This window comes from Schistocerca gregaria, chromosome 3 (genome assembly GCF_023897955.1).
Source record: "Schistocerca gregaria isolate iqSchGreg1 chromosome 3, iqSchGreg1.2, whole genome shotgun sequence".
Classification (NCBI taxonomy): Eukaryota; Metazoa; Arthropoda; class Insecta; order Orthoptera; family Acrididae; genus Schistocerca; species Schistocerca gregaria.
This window is the reverse complement of record NC_064922.1, coordinates 837,163,319-837,181,154: the sequence shown is the minus strand read 5'-3', so window position 1 is coordinate 837,181,154 and position 17,836 is coordinate 837,163,319.

The following is a 17,836-nucleotide window of genomic DNA, read 5'->3' as shown; positions in this document are numbered from 1 at the left end:
AATACTGAAGATAAGGTGGATAGATCACGTAACTAATGAGGAGGTATTGAATAGGATTGGGGAGAAGAGAAGTTTGTGGCACAACTTGACTAGAAGAAGGGATCGGTTGGTAGGACATGTTTTGAGGCATCAAGGGATCACAAATTTAGCATTGGAGGGCAGCGTGGAGGGTAAAAATCGTAGAGGGAGACCGAGAGATGAGTACACTAAGCAGATTCAGAAGGATGTAGGTTGCAGTAGGTACTGGGAGATGAAGCAGCTTGCACAGGATAGAGTAGCATGGAGAGCTGCATCAAACCAGTCTCAGGACTGAAGACAACAACAACAACAACAATGTGGCCTTCAGCTGAGTTTTCCAGCTTAAATTAAAAATTGGAAATTTATTTGTCTGGGCTGTAAGCTGTGAGACTGTTTTGGGTTTCATATGAGGCCTTCAGCTGAGTTTTACACGGAGTATTTTAAGATAAGGCCTTCATCCTTTTCAAATTGACATCGCTTCTTCATAGGCCTTAAGCCGTTAAATTGTTTGGATGATGTAAGGCCTTCAGCCTATTTAGATTGAACATTGAAAATATTTGTCTCGGCCTTAAGCTGTAACACTGTTCTTGATTGATGTGTGGCCTTCAGCTGAGTTCTATGGGAAAAATTTAAGCTAAGGCTTTCAGCCTATTTATATTTAAGGAAAATTTTTTTCTAAAGAAGTGAAATTTCCAGAAGAACTCTTGTACCTCAATTCCTTTCTTATGCCTTGTGCCTTGAATTTTCGATGTGGCCTTCAGCCGATCTAAATTAAATCAAAGGAAGTCGATCGTTTTTTGCTTGTGTGACTGAGTGTTTTAACAAATAAAGTTTATATTTTGAGTGCAACAGACAGTAACTTATTTTGGCCCCTTTCCCAAAATACAACCTCATCCGGTCTGTCCTGCTATCCCAGTTATTTCAATACATTTAAGTGTCAGGAAGTCTTTTCTGAAAGTATTGGTATGGAGTGTATCCATGTTTGGAAGTAAAACATGGACGATAAATAGTTTAGGCAAGATGCGAGTGGAAACTTTCGAAGTGTGGTGCTAAATAAGAATTCTGAAATTAGAAGGGTAGTTCACGTGAGTAACGAGGAGGTATTGAATAGGATTCGGGAGAAGAGGAAATTGTGACACAACCTGACTAAAAGAACAGACCGGTTAGCAGAACAGGTTCTGAAGCACCAGGGAATCACCAATTTAGTATTGGAGAGAATCGTGGAGGGTAAAAATCATAGAGGGAGACCAAGAGATGGATACACTAACCAGATTCAGAAGGATGTAGGTTGCAGTAGATACTGGGAGATGTAGAAACTTGCACAGGGTGGAATAGCATGGAGAGCTGCATCGAACCAGCCTCTGTACTGAAGACCACAACAACAACAACAACAACAGCAAATATTAGACTAATAAATGCACCTCTCTACCTGGACAATACTTCACAAATAATGAATAACACGGTATGAAAGTAAGTAACGCAAACTTATATTGTTAATAAAATACACGTCACTGTGTGTTACGTCATGTGAGCATTAATACCGGAATAACACGATTAAAATACATCGTTTTCATTTATCTTCATAAATGACATTAAGCCAATAAATCTAAGAAAAAATAGCTGTCGCTATACATCAACAATTAGCAAAGTAATAATGTATGTTCCATAATATGTCATTAAACCAGAATAAATTACAAAAACTGATTTTATTTATGAACCTCGTGATAAATAATATGCTAATAGCAGTTAAAAAACATTCTGGAAATCGAAGCACCCTCAGTAATTGTAATTAAGCTGACATTGGGAGTACAGTGGGAAATGACGAAATCGGAATATGACCAATCACGGAAATGCGAATTCGAAAACACACAGAAGGCGGAGTGGCAAGGAGATGCAAACTGTAAAATATGCGCTCACTGGAAATGCGGAGAACAACCACCCCTGCAGATGCATACATGAATTGCTTTTGCGTCTCATTACGCCTTCGGCGGCGCGGTCTCCATAAACCAGCGGAAATGATGGCACAGACAGCATTCTGCACGACAACGTGGCGTTCACCCTCCAGCAGCCGCTTGCGGTTTCCGTTCTTTCCTAACGACGGTCACATTACTATAATTTTAAAACGGCGAATTCAGTGTCAAAGAATGTACAGTCTGTTTTCAAACAAAAAAAGGACATGAGTATTTTTGTAATGGGCCTGCCCGTGGCTTGACGTTAACCTCGGACATAGCGATCGCTACTCTAGGAAGGCATATTATTGGCTTTAGACAAGCAGTAAAAGAAACGAAAGAAAAGTTCGGAGTAGGCATTAAAATCCATGGAGAAGAAATAAAAACTTTGACGTTCGCCGATGACATTTTAATTCTGTCAGAGACAGCAAAGGACTTGGAAGAGTAATTGAACGGAGTGGACAGTGTCTTGAAAGAAGGATATAAGATGGCCATCATCAATTGCAAAACGAGGATCATGGAATGTAGTCGAAGTAAGTCGGGTGATACTGAGAGAATTAGATTAGGAAATGAGGCACTTAAAGTAGTAAAGGAGTTTTCCGATTTGGGGAGCAAAATAACTGATGATGGTCGAAGTAGAGAGGATATAAAATGTAGACTGGAAATGGGAAGGAAAGCGTTTCTGAAGAAGAGAAATTTGTTAACATCGAGTATAGATTTAAGTGTCTGGAAGTCGTTTCTGAAAGTAATTGTATGGAGTGTAGCCATGTATGGAAGTGAAACATGGACGATGAATAGTTTAGGCAAGAAGAGAATAGAAGCTTTCGAAATGTGGTGCTACAGAAGAATGGTGAAGATTAGATGGGTAGATCACATACCTAATGAGGAGGTATTGAATAGAAGTGGAGAGAAGAGAAATTTGTGGCAAAACTTGAATAGAATAATGATCGGTTGGTAGAGCATATTCTGGGGATCACCTGGAGGGCAGCGTGGAGGGTAAAAATCATAGAGGGAGACCAAGAGATGAATACACTAAGCAGATTCAGAAGGATGTAGGTTGCAGTAGGTACTGGGAAATGAAGAAGCTTGCACAGGATAGAGTAGCATGAAGAGCTGCATCAAACCAGTCTCAGGACTGAAGACCACAACAACAGAAGCAACAACAACAACAACAACAACAACAACAACAACAATGCTGACAAGCTAAAACCGTGAGACCAAGACTTTGCTGTATTCAACTGTAATGTTTACTAGGGAGCCCGGCAGTGCTTCGCAATTGCCAAATAAGTGAATTGCTTGTACATCCTAAATTCCTTGCCTCATCCCCTCCCTCTCTTTTCTCACCTTCTCATCCCCCCTCTCTCTGTAAACCTTCTCCTCCCCCCCCCCCCCCCATCACTCCATGCATAACCTCCTCCCCCCCTCTCCCTGTTCATCTCCTCTTTGCCGACTTTAGTGGCCGAGCGGTTGTAGGCGCTACAGTCTGGAACCATGCAACCGCTACGGTCGCAGGTTCGAATCCTGCCTCGGGCATGGATGTGTGTGATGTCCTTAGGTTAGTTATGTTTAAGTAGTTCTAAGTCTAGGGGACTGATGACATCAGCTGTTAAGTCCCATAGTGCTCAGAGCCATTTGAACCATTCTGAACCATCTCCTCCTTCCCCCTCCTTCCCCCCCACCTCCGGTTCATTTCTGTCTGAATGTTCAGTACAGGATCGTGTAAAAACTGTAAGTAAATCCATCGAGATCTTCTCGAGATTATTGGTAACAACTTTTCCCATTTATACATGATGATTTTTCCACCGTGTACAAACTCTGGGGATTGATCGATGAGAGGATACGGAAATGCATAGTTTCCATGCTACAGACCATTTATTCAATCATACATTGTTACAGAAGGTGTTGAAAATGGTTTCCAAATGCCTCAACGCATGCGTGTAAGTGCCGTAGGATGTTCTATCTAACACGTTCACATCGGCCAGGCTGCATCTGAACAATGTCAAAGTCAGCATGAATACGCTGCTCCAGTGTGTCCACATCCGAAATGGGCTCTGCATACACGATACTTTTGAGATAGCCCCTTAATCAGAAATCATACGGGTTGAGATACGGTGAACGAGCTGGACGCGCAACTGGATCCCTTCGTCCGATCCATCGGCCAGTGGAGCCATGATTGAGATGTGTCCGGACGTTAACGGCGAATTGGGCTGGAGCGGCGGGAAGTAAGGTTTCATCGAGAGACCTGTCCCTCCTAACAACCACCGCAGCATTCAAAGTTTGCAACAATGTTTGCCGCGCGGGGTAGTCGATCGGTATGTGGCGTATTGTCACGGTCCGTGCGGCTTGCCCCGTCGGAGGTTCGAGTCCTCCCTCGGGCATGGGATTCTGTGTCGTCCTTGACGTTATTTAGTTTAAATTACAAGCTGTACAACTTTTCTTCCGCCGTTTGCCGATAGGTGGCGACAACGGACAACGGTGAGTAGTGGTCGAAAGAAACAGATCGCAGACGTCAGGCAGTTAGCTTGGACCTCGGTCAACATAACCTCATTCAAACATTGCACCATAAAGTTGTTCTTGATTGAAAATGTCACTTTACGAGCCTAATTATTGTAATTTACGGGAGGTGTTACTGTTTTGTTTCAATATGAAGAAAACAGCGGCTGAGTCTCATCGAATGCTCTCAAGTACGTATGGTAAGGTCTCTATTAGTGAAAGAACGTGTTGTGAGTGGTTTCGACGCTTTAAGAACGGTGATTTTAACGTCGTAGACCGGCATAGTGGTGGAAGAGAGAATGTTTTCAAAGATGTAGGGCCGGCCGTAGTGGCCGAGCGGTTCTAGGAGTTACAGTCTGGAACCGCGCTACCGCTACGGTCGCAGGTTCGAATCTTGCCTCGAGCATGGATGTGTGTGATGTCCTTAGGTTAGTTAGGTTTAAGTAGTTCTAAGTTCTAGGGGACTGATGACCTCAGAAGTTAAGTCCCATAGTGCTCAGAGCCATTTGAACCATTTTGAAAGATGTAGAATTGGAGACATTGCTGAGTGAAGACTCGCATCAATCTCAAGAGGTATTGGCACGATTAGTGGGAGTGACACAGCAAGCTATTTCAAAACGTCTTCAGGCTATGGGCACAATTCAGAAAGAAGGAACCTGGGCCCTGTGTCAACTGAAACCAAGAGACGTTGAACGGTGTTTGTGTGTTTGAGAATGGTTGCATCAGAGGCAAAAACGGAAGGGATTTCTGCGTCGCATTGTGACCTGGGACGAAAGATGGGTTCATTACGATAACCCTTAACGCAAAAAATGGGGATATCCCTGCCGTGTTTCCACGTTGACGGCCAAACCGAATATTCACGGCTCCAAGATCACGCTCTGCATTTGGTGGCACCAGCTCGGCGTCGTGTACTATGACGTGTTAAAACGAAGTGGAACAATCACAGGTGCTTGTTATCGAACGCAATCAATGCGTTTGAGCAGAGCGCTAAAAGACAAACGGCCGCACTACAGCGAGAGGCACGATAAAATGATTTTGCGGCTCGGCAACGCTCTACCCCAATTTGCAAAAGAGGTCAGAACGTAATTGGAAACGCTAAAATGGGAAGTTCTATCCCACCCGCCGTATTCTCCCGACATTGCTCCCTCTGGCTATCACCTGTTTAGATCAATGGCGCATGGCCTGGCTGACCATCACTTCCGATCTCATGAAGAAGTCACAAATTAGATCGATTCGTGGATCGCTACAAAAGATCAACAATTTTTGCGACGCAGGATTCGTACACTGCCCAAAAGATGGGAGAAATGAGTGGCCAGCGATTGAAAATACTTTGAATTATACATGCGTAACCAATTTGTTTCATTAAAGCCTCAAATATTGGGAAAAAACGGCGGAAGCAAAGTTGTACACCTTTTAGATTAACTAGTGTGCAAGCTTAGGGACAGATGACCTCAGCAGTTTGGTCTCATATGACCTTACCACATATTTCTAAATTTCAACACTGTTTCGCCGTTTGTCTGAGACAGGGTCGTTTCAGGAAGCAGGAAATCATGAAGGACGTACCCGAAATGTTTGGACACCAGACTTGGAGGAAAATGTGATTAACACTGTGGAAGGCGACCGCCGTATCAGTACCAGGCAGTTGGGCCGTCAGTACAGGCTAAGCCAGACGACAGTGTGGAACATTCTCCATGACGGTTGTTACTATCCGTATCAGTTACACAGTGTACACGGCTTACTAGCAACAGACTTTACACATCGGGAGCAGTTTTGTCACTGCCTTCCACACCAGGCAACAACGAGTCCGGGATTTGTGTCATCTATCCTATTCACATATGAGACCACCTTTACGTGGAGTGGTATCTTCAGCTTTCATAGCAGTCATGAGTGGGATAGTATGCAGAACCCCATGGTACGATGACAGTGACTTCTCAGCATCGGTGCAGCCGGAATGTGGAGATCGGGATAGTTGGCGTCCGTATTTGGGGCCAGTCTTCCTTCCACATCGCCTCACAGGCTGGAACTATGGGCGTTTCTTGCGTATTACTTTGCCTCCCCTGTTGTAAGAGGTTCCATTGCTGATTCGAAGGGTTATGTGGCTATTACGTGATGGTGCTCCAACCCACATCACCGTTAACGTCCGGACGCATCTCAATCGTGTCCAGCTGCATGGCTTGTTCGTTCACCGGATCTCAATTCGTGCGATTTCTGGTTATGGGGCCATCTCAAAAGTATCGTGTACGCACAAGCCTTTTGCAGATATTGGGACGTTGGAGCAGAGTATTCATGCTGCCTTTGACACTGTTCGGATGCAGCCTGGCCGATGTGACGTGTGAGGCATAACATGCTACGGCGCGAACACGCGTGCGTTGAGGCACATGGAAACCGTTTTCGGCGCATACTGTAACTGCGGCTCCACGGTGCAACGCGTATTAGATCGCAGTCTCTACAACAAAGTATGACTGAAAAAATGGTCCCTAGCATGGAAACATGGAAACCATGCTTTTCCGGACATAAGTTCATTAGACCTTTCTTGTTCCGTAACATCTCATCGATCAACCACTAAAGTTTGTACACGGTGAAACAAAATCACCCTGTATATAACAAACATAATTATATACGTGATATATTACAAAAAAATTGCCCATGTCCATCCGAATGTTCATTAGAGCACCTAGCAAAAATGAGAAGTAAATCGGTCAAGAAGTTTTCGAGATTTGTGGCAACCACACTTCCCCCTTGACGTATGATATATACAGCGCGATCAGAAAATGTGTGAAACACTTGTACGGATGTTGCAGGGCACGTTGCACTGAGACATAGGTGATAGGACGCCAAATGGGGCGGACTTGGAGCAGGAGGGGCACCGCAAGACATTGTAATTTCCACTGTCTATATTTTCACAAATAAATTTAAAAATCTTCGTCAGAATGAGCAGGAAGGATTCAGGTTCCACACTCATACCAGTGGAAGTTCAAAACCGTAGCAAAATATTTTTTTTTTCATGTGAAATTTCATCATTTTGTCACTTACTATTGGCTGCCTTTGTTGCTATAGGCACACTTTTCTTCATAAATAAGAAAGATTCTTCGATGAACTTTGCACAGCATACAAACCGTACTTACAGGTGTATGAAACTCTAGAATTTTGCATATCTATTAAAAACTGTAGTAAAAATTCGGATAATTAACTATAAAAGTTAAGTTTATTCTAAACACGAGGATTAAAATGTAAAAGCTCAATCATTTTATCATAAATTAAATAAATTTTATTGTTTCATACACCTGTCACTATAGTTCGTATGCCGTGCAAAATTCATCGAAGAATCTCTCTTACCTGTGAAGAAAAGTGTACCTATAGCAAGAAATGCACCAATAGTAAGTGAATAAATGATGAAATTTCACATGTAAGAAAAATTATTTCATTACGTTTTTGAACTTCCAGTGCTAAGAGTGTGAATCCTGAATCCTTTTTGGTCAAGCTGACAAAATTTTACAAATTAAAAGTATAGTCAGTGGAAATTAAAATGTCCTATGGGGCTTCTCGTGCTCCAAGTCGACCAGTTTGACGTCCTTCACCCCTTAAGCAAAAAATTAGATGCGTTGCGACGTTTCCGAGTTATCTAGCATTGATGTTAGCCAATCAGGTCGTCGCGAGCTGAAATTCAAGTTTCAGCAGACCAAACAAAGAATTTGAGGCAACAGCGCCTCTGGCAGACCGCTAGGATTAAGCGCGCAACGCCCGGATTGGCTAATTTCAACGCTAAATAACTCGGAAACGGCGCAACGTATCTAATTGTTTTCTTAACATTTATGTCTCACTACAGTCTGCCTTGTAACATCCCTACAAACGTTTCAGACATGTTCTAGCCACACTATATACACGCTGGAGCGCCAAAGAAACACGTAATGACATGCGTATTCAAATACAGAGATACGTGAACAGGAAGAATACGGCGATGCGGTTGGCAACGCCTATATAAGACAAGTGTCTGGCGCAGTTGTCAGATCGGTTACTGCAGCTAAAACAGCTGGTTATCAAGATTTAAGTTAGTTTGAACGTGGTGTTATAATCAACGCACGAGCAATTTGACATAGCTCCCCGAGGTAGCGATGAAGTGGGGGTTTTCCCGTACGACCATTTCACGAGTGTACCGTGGATATAAGGAATCCGGTAAAACATCAAATCTCCGACATCGCTGCAGCCGGAAAAAGATCCTGCAACAACGAGATCCCCTACGACTATTCCACGAGTGTACCGTGGATATAAGGAATCCGGTAAAACATCAAATCTCCGACATCGCTGCAGCCGGAAAAAGAACCTGCAACAACGAGAGAGACGACGACTGAAGAGATTCGTTCAACGTGACAGGAGTGCAACCTTTCCCCGCAAATTGAAACTTCCTGACAGATTAAAACTGTGTGCCGGACCGAGACTCGAACTCGGGACCTTTGCCTTTCACGGGCAGAAGTAAAGCTGTGAGGAGGGGGCGTGAGTCGTGCTTGGGTAGCTCAGATTGTGGAGCATTTGCCTGCGAAAGGCTAAGGTCCCGAGTTCGAGTCTCGGTCCGCACACAGTTTTAATCTGTCAGGAAGTTTCATTTGAGCGCACACTCCGCTGCACAGTGAAAATCTCATTCTTCCGCAAATTGCTGTAGATTTCAATGCTGGGCATTCAATAAGTGTCAGCGTGCGAACCATTCAACGAAACATCATCGATATGGGCTTTCGGAACCGAAAGCCCACTCTTGTGTACTTGATGACTGCACGACACAAAGCTATACACCTCACCTGGGCACGTCAACACCGACATTGGGTTGTTGCTGACTGGAAACGTGTTGCCTGGTCGGACGAGTCTCGTTTCAGAATGTATTGAGCGGATGGACGTATACGAGTATAGAGACAACCTCATGAATCCATGGACCCTGCATGTCAGCAGGGGACTGTTCAAGCTGGTGGTGGTTCTGTAATGGTGTGGGACGTGTGTGGTTGCAATGATATGGAACCCTTGATACGTCTAGATACGACTATGACAGGTGAGACATTATTTAGCACATGTGGAATGCCTTGAAAACATGCAGTGCTCGCTCCTCCTCCTTTACTCTTACGGATTTATGGACAGCTCTGCACGATTCATGGTGTAAATTCTCTCCAGCAATACTTCAGATATTAGTTGAGTCCATGGCACGTCCTGTTGCGGCATTCTGCGTGCTCTCAGGGGCCGTAAACGATATGAAGCAAGTGTACCAGTTTATTTGGCTATCCAGTGTGTTCCGTACATTACAAAGATATATAGCCTACCTGCCTATGCCTGTCCGAAAGCTAGTTAGAGTATCGCTTAAAAATTTGAAGTAAATTTATCAAGAACTTTCAGAGATTTGTGGTAACTACGCTCCCCGTTTATATATTACGTATTTGCCCATATTTTATTTATATTACATAAACTTGCAGATGATGTCCATCCGAACGTTCATTAGACTGTCGTCTAAAAGTTTGTAGTTAATCGGTCAAGAACATTTCGAGATATTCGTTTAACAATGTTACTCCTTTATACATTACATATGTGTTTATATACTATCTATATAACTGTCAAAATAATCTTTTTTGTTATGAAATGATGTGTCGGCAGTATTGTCCAACTGAACGCAAATCTTTTATTTTCTTTTTCATACCAAAGATACCATTACCACCCACCATTACAAACACAGAGAAAAGGAAGTCAACCTAATCCATCGAGCCGTTCAGTTGATTTGAATTTCCGACTTTCGCGGTGGATTTTTCGAAAAATTTTCTTTCATGGTAAGCTTGTCCTGACAGTAACGACAACAAGAACAAAAGAGAAAATCAACCAAAACTATCAAGCCGTTCTCATGTGACGATGTTTCATACAAGTGAAATCGATTTTTATGTATATAGATTAAAATAGACCTATTTCGGCGTGATTGCCATATCAGGTTATATGAGGTGGTTTTGATAGCCGTATGATATCAATGTCTCAGTTGCTGTCCCACTACGATATAAGTTTGCTCCTTTGATGTTGGCGGAGCTATGATAGGTGTTAAACTTTCGTTGGAGCAATTATCCGTGAAGTTGTTGAATTGCGAAAGTTTATTTTATAATGACCTTACTTGATGGCTGTGCTGACAGTTGAGTCAGTGATGTTCAACGTTTCCTGAACTATGTGTCGAGGTATATTTTTGCAAGTGCATTCAATTGTATATATGGATGCTCTCAATACAACTGTCAGTTGACGTCATTACGAAATAAATTTTCATAATTCGACAACTTCACAAATAAATGCTCCACCAACATCAACAGAGCAAACTTAGACAGCAGTGTGACAGCAAGTGAGACATCGATGTCGTGTGGACATCAAGACCACCTGATAAAAACTGAAGATGTCGATCACACCAAAACAGGCCTATCGTAATAAACAATACAATAGGCGTCTTGGTTTCTTATAATCTATAATGCCATATAACACATACGACGCAGTGGGCCCAGATGAGTACAAATTTAATAAAGACGTTGCGTATGTTATTTACATGATGAGAAATCTATTGAAAGCTCTTTGACTAGGCCGTGGAGAACTTGAATAACTACAGATCTGCAGTCACTAACTACAATAAAATAAGAAAAAAGCTTTAACGAAGCAGAAAAGTAATTAGCAACTTCAAACAAGTTAGCCTGTATCTGATAATTTCAAGCTTTTATGCAATTTTTGTTTCAAAAAAATTTGTTATATGATGATTTTTACCAATAACCCATCATCCATGCACAGTTGTTTAAAGACTCGAATTCTCATGCATTAAAAGCTTCAAACGTTTAATGAGTAAAATATTTGACATTAAACATGTAGAGCCTTTATGATTGAAGACACTAATCCCTAATTTTTCTGGTTTTATTTCTTTAGGATTATTCATTTATAACCTAATGAAAAAGTCAACACCAAAAGTGCGATATTTATAAGCGGAAAACCGTTCTCTTTTCAGTACTTTGTGGAGCTGTAAGCAATAAAATATTTACCAAAGGTCTGAAGCTATATTTAAAGTTTGTTTGAAGTCACTAAGTGCTCGCACTATAGTAAGGTTAATTTGCGATCAGTTTTAAGAGAAGCCAGCTTTTCACATATCTCAATGTTTATGACAGCATATTTCCTGAACTGCTTGTCGTATAATGATATATTTCTGTTGGTACAGTCAGTGGTATATATGAATACTGTCTGCATAGTGATGCGAACAGAATTAGCGGCAAAGAAGTAATAAATTAAACCATGTTTTTGATGATGTTTACTACGAAAGCAGTGAAAACGTAGCAAACGATAAACATTTGTTTCTTTCTTTATTTTGTGGTAGGCGTCAGCGAGAAAAAGTCTGTAAAGGGTTTGAAACAATGTGTTAAGTTTGCTACAAGTCACTAAGTGCTCTTATTCTCAAATACTGTACGAATATATTGCGAGGTGAGTAATTTGCGGGGCGTGAGTTTTGCTCCCTCAAGACACAACATTTTAAATTTGAGCAATAATCATATGAAACAGTGACAAACAAATTTTTATTACCCCTCGAACCCATTAGATAGATAAACTGCAGTTGGTGCTTTGTGACCCTTTTACCCGTTTAGTAACATGGATAACAGTAATGATACGAAAATATTTCAATCTCTAGTGGCATGTAGCCACTAAGTGAACGAGTAATATCTTGGAAGTTCACGCCGCTCCTGACTTTTTGGAGAGTCTTCCAGCTGCAGAAGCCAGCGACTCTCTTTGATATCTTCATTCTAGCGGTCTTCCTCTCTCTTTGGCACCAACAGAAGAGCGCTTTCCTCCACCTCCCATCATTTCGTCATGCCGAACCTACTGCCCATTTCCATTTCAATGCCTTAACCAGCTGTATTACATTACTGGTTTTGACCTCCACACGACCATCGTGAGCTCTTCTCCTATCTCTTCAAGTTAGTCTTTCCATGTCCACCAGTCCAGGTCATTCTCACCGCTCAAAGTGCATGTTTCGAAAACACATTTTGAAACGGGAAGAACACACGGGTCAGAAACTCTTCTTTTCAGGTCCACTGGCATTTTGTACTTACAAGCAATCGAATACCTTCCATGTTTGTATGCTGTGGAAGATCTCAGGCTTAGTATCTCCTGTAACGTTCAACATATGACCAAAGTGTATGCACTCTTCAACTATCCCTAAGGGTCCAAAATTTCCTTTCTCCGCCAGCTCGCTGAACGGCGTTTTCGACTCCTTCTACTTGGTTCCGTCTTCTTCGCCATTTTCTACATGGCTGGAAACTAGAGACTAGAATTCCTCATTTTATTGTCTAGGAGCACAAAATCAGTGTAAAGGCTAAGTTGTTTAAGTGACTTCATTACTTCTGACCATTCGTTCCTTTAATATGATCTTGGACACATCTGTAAATAATCGCGGAATTCATTTTTTTCTGTGTAACAACTCTTTGAGACGTGGAACTTAGGGAAAGCAGGAAAAGGTGTGGATGGGGCCTAATCAGTTACCGTTGGTTGCACAGAAACACACATTATTTTTTAAAAAATAGCTCTCAACAATCATTTTAAAAGATTTTACTACACTGACGGCTGATGGCGTTACTGAGAAGGAACTCCAAAAATTTTTTTGTCGGCTGATGGCCACACGCAACTTCAGACTGCTCAACAGCTGGAGGACTGAACTACTGGTGAGGAAGGTAGTTACACAATAAAACATTACGCTAAATTTTAAACAACTATGACAACTTGACCACGTAAGACGGAGTGATCCACAGACAATCGACCTGAGGATGGTGACTACAACTGTGCAAGCGGTGAGACAGGCACCCAAGAGTAATGTTTACCTAAGAAGGGCATCTCTAACTGGAGACTGCTTGAACGCCGACCAACCCTCCTAGCAAATCCACCCAACGCCAGATAACCAGTCCAACGATGGAATAATTCAGGCGAAACTGAAGTGACAGACAGCACTACGTCTCCAGAATCCGGTGTTTGGAACACCAAAAGGCAGAAGGAACTACTATAACCCAGGTAGACAAGGAAAACAATTATTCATGCCCTCAATAAAGGAAGCTGTCAAATTACACACCATGCCGGACAGCATCGGCAAGACGAGGAAGGTACGTTGCCGCAGAATACGCTTTCCTCCAGGGCAGGTAACTGGGGCGTTAGCGGCCACTAGGCATTAAAAGTCTGCAATAACAACACTAAATCCAAACTAACATCAATCAGCAGAAGCCGGCTAATAGCTTCCGAGAAACCTGACAGACTGCACTTGTTGCGGATAGTCTCACCGACCCTGGGAGCAGCAACACGCAAACAACAGCGAGACCTCAAACAGTGGAGGTTTCAGTACTGGACACGGTCCACTCAACTTCAATCGGCCTGGGTTCGGTCGTCGGCTACAGCCCCTCGATCCTACACTGCGTGCAAGCCGCCAGCGGACCTCCTCGCTGCTCCGTCCGAAGCCGACACCAGAACGCAGACAGTATTTAAATAACTGCACATTAAAAACCACACAAGATACACACGGATCCGCGAAGACAATGTCTCAAACAATACTAAAGCCAGTCACTGTGAAACAACGGACGAATTATAAGTCGGCACAAACACAGAGAAGCCAGAAGCGGTCGAAAATCCAAATGCACGTCGTCCGTTACAACGACCGACCGAACGACCAAGCGACGGTCGTCTCCACTCAAGTCAGGCACGGAAAGATCCCAGTATAAATCGTCGACTGACAACTTATTGCCATAAGAGAACTTCGACGGGCAGACACACACTCACACAAGTGAAAATGGCACTGCACGAATATCACGGTCCATTCAACTAAAACTCGCTGAACCCGGTGCTTGTCACGGTCGTCCACTCTCGCGACCACATCCTTCCATCGGACAGTGCATGTGTGTCGGGCGAGTACTGGCTGTCCGGACCTCACTGCTACTCCGTCCCAACTCCACTACCAGAACACACGACGACCCGGAAATACTAGAGGCCGCTCCATAGATGGTACCACAGCACGCGCTATCTATAAGCGGTGCTCACGGACTGACAGGCGAGCAAACGTAGTGGCGTCAGAGGACATACTAAAAAAAACGAGACGCCAGTATCGCTATTACAAGAGGCCAAGCTATGAACGGCATCAACGCGAGCCGCACACGGCTCACTCTTCTGGGAAGAAACATTGTCCTGTAGATGCAGTGGATCATCGTAATCTAGGTTTCTTGTGCCATTTGTTCCGTTAGGAAGACTTAGAGAAAGCTTTTGACAATGTTCACTGGACTACTCTCTTTCAAATTCTAAAGGTGGCAGGGGTAAAATACCGGGGGCGAAAGGCTATTTACAATTTGTGCAGAAACTAGATGGCAGTTATAAGAGTCGATGGACATGAAAGGGAAGCAGTGGTTGGGAAGGGAGTGAGACTCGGTTGTAGCCTCCCCCGATGTTATTCAATCTGTATATTGAGCAAGCCGTGAAGGTAACAAAAGAAAAATTTGGAGTAGGAATTAAAATACATGGAGAAGAAATGAAAACTTTGAGGTTCGCCGATGACATTGTAATTCTGTCAGAGACAGCAAAGGACTTGGAAGAGCAGTTGAACGGAATGGATAGTGTCTTGAAGGGAGGATATAAGATGAACATCAACAAAAGCAAAACGAGGATAATGGAATGTAGTCGAATTAAGTCGGGTGATGCTCAGGGAATTAGATTAGGAAATCAGACACTTCAAGTAGTAAATGAGTTTTGCTATTTGGGGAGCAAAATAACTGATGATTGTCTAAGTAGAGAGGATATAAAATGTAGACTGGCAATGGCAAGGAAAGCGTTTCTGAAGAAGAGAAATTTATTAACATCGAGCATAGATTTAAGTGTCAGGAAGTCGTTTCTGAAAGTATTTGTATGGAGTGTAGCCATGTATGGAAGTGAAACGTGGACAATAAATAGTTTGGACAAGAAGAGATTAGAAGCTTTCGAAATGTGGTGCTACAGAAGATTGTTGAAGATTATGTGGGAAGATCACGTAACTAATGAGGAGGTATTGAATAGAATTGGGGAGAAGAGACGTTTGTGGCGTAACTTGACTAGAAGAAGCGATCGGTTAGTAGGACATGTTTTGAGGCATCAAGGGATCACAAATTTAGCATTGGAGGGCAGCGTGGAGGGTAAGAATCGTAGAGGGAGACCAAGAGACGAATACCCTAAGCAGATTCAGAAGGATGTAGGTTGCAGTAGGTACTGGGAGATGAAGCTTGCACAGGATAGATTAGCATTGAGAGCTGCATCAAACCAGTCTCAGGACTGAAGACCACAACAACAACAACAACAACAACAACAACAACAACAACAACAACATCAACATCAGGCAGACAACCTTGTAGGTAGCGCAACCACAGCTACGAATAGCCATCGTGGGTATTAATAGCCGCTTCAGCTGTATTTAGTCCTTTATTATTGGATCAATACCGGTTTCGTGGAACTAAAAGCCACATGTTCCGTCAGTATGGCATAGCATGCGGACGCGTCCCTTGTACGCGATTGGTATAGAGCAGAAAAGCGGTAAGTGCGGTTTTCATGTTCTGCTTTTCCTTCAATTGCTATTTACTGGACGGGTTTGGTCCAGATAGAATATCCCTCCTTTTAATGGCAACCATTTCTTGGTTTTTCATTCTGCCCCAAAATTACCTCTTAATGGTCTTTCGTTTATTTTCACCTTGCAAGTGGATCACTGTGGTATGATTTCTATAGGACCCATCCATTATATTGGAATCAGGCTGTTTAATTCTATGACGTACCTTTAGCGGTGTTTGGTCTGACGGACAGCAAATATTGGATACAAAGTTCCATGCTTTTCATCTCTAGTTTTTTTTAGTTGTATGAGTATGAACATTTTACTATTCTCATGTCAACGTTTTAATAGTTTTTAATTTATTTAATCTTTAAATAATTGACCATGCCTGTATATCTCAGCGTTGGTATTCCTTCTGAATTTACTGTTACACAGATGTTCACCTGAAGAGTGATCCGATAATAAAGGACTAAATACAGCTGAACCGATTTACTAATACCCAAGATGTTACATTACGGACTGTCATACTGTTATATGACTGACTTAATTAAATGCCTTTTCAAAGTCGAGGAACGCTACAGAAGTGTTGCATTTCATCTTTATTTGCTCTGCAGATTACTTCTCTTAGAGTGTGGAAGTGATCCTATCTATTAAATCTTCACCTGACTCCTGCTCGTTCTATTGGATGAGATATTCATGATGCGCTTCCTCAGGAACTTCGTGGAAAGCTTGTAGAAGACAGACAACAAAATAATCGGGTGGTAATTACGTATGTCGTAAATGCTACCCTTTTGGTGGAGTAAGATTATTTTATACCTGCCCAAGTTTGTTGTATTTTGCCTCTCGGCAGAGCTGTTGTGAAGACTGTCTGGCTGAACAGCTGTTTCGTTTCAAGTGAGTTTCAGAGTGTAACAACCCGTCACACTTACGGTTAATTAGGATTTAAATAAACCGTGTAACTAAACTTCCCTGTTTTGCGGAAAAGGCATATACTCCGAAGAGTAAAGTAAATACGCGAAGCGTAAGTGCTGCTATAAACGAATCGCCAACGCTCATGGAAAAAAAAAATAAGTTTTTGACAAAGTAAAATGAAATGGCATCAAGTAGTAAGCAAATCTTGGAAAAAAATGTTATAAATTTAGTTACTGAATAAAGAAAATTCACAATCGCCAGCTCACTAGGCGAGCATAATTACTGTTTCTGTACTTACCGGTTATTACAACTGGTAAATTTATGTAAGACTACTTGATTTGTTATCTGAAGAAAATAGCACTAAATTGTTAAATGTCACGTTAGCACGACTTCAATTTGATATGTCACAGTGGTCAAATACTTTTCAAGTTAAATTGTAAAGCGTGGAAACAATTTAGTAATGAACAGAGACCAAAAACATTGAATTAGCCGTGAATGGTAACGTAAAATGGAAAAATCGTGACGTCACTAACAGTAATGCTTACTGTCGTTAGTTTTGCGCAAAAGGTGTTTATACTAACTTATTACCAAATGCTGTCATTTAAATAGGAAAACATCGTAATGATAGAGCCACGTTCAGTAATTCACATTTACGTAATATGCAAAGCTAAATTTCAATTGCAAAAGTATGTTCAAATTTGAGAAATGATTTTACTGATTTGTTGGTGACACACAACGTCAACACACAGAGTTACTGAAAATCATTTTGTACAATTACCACAGTTATTAGCTCAAGACTTTAAACACACTCCTAACACAGCTCAGCTGCGTAAAATAAAACTTATTTATCATTGAAAAATAACCAAAAAAATCTTTCACTGTATTACACTTT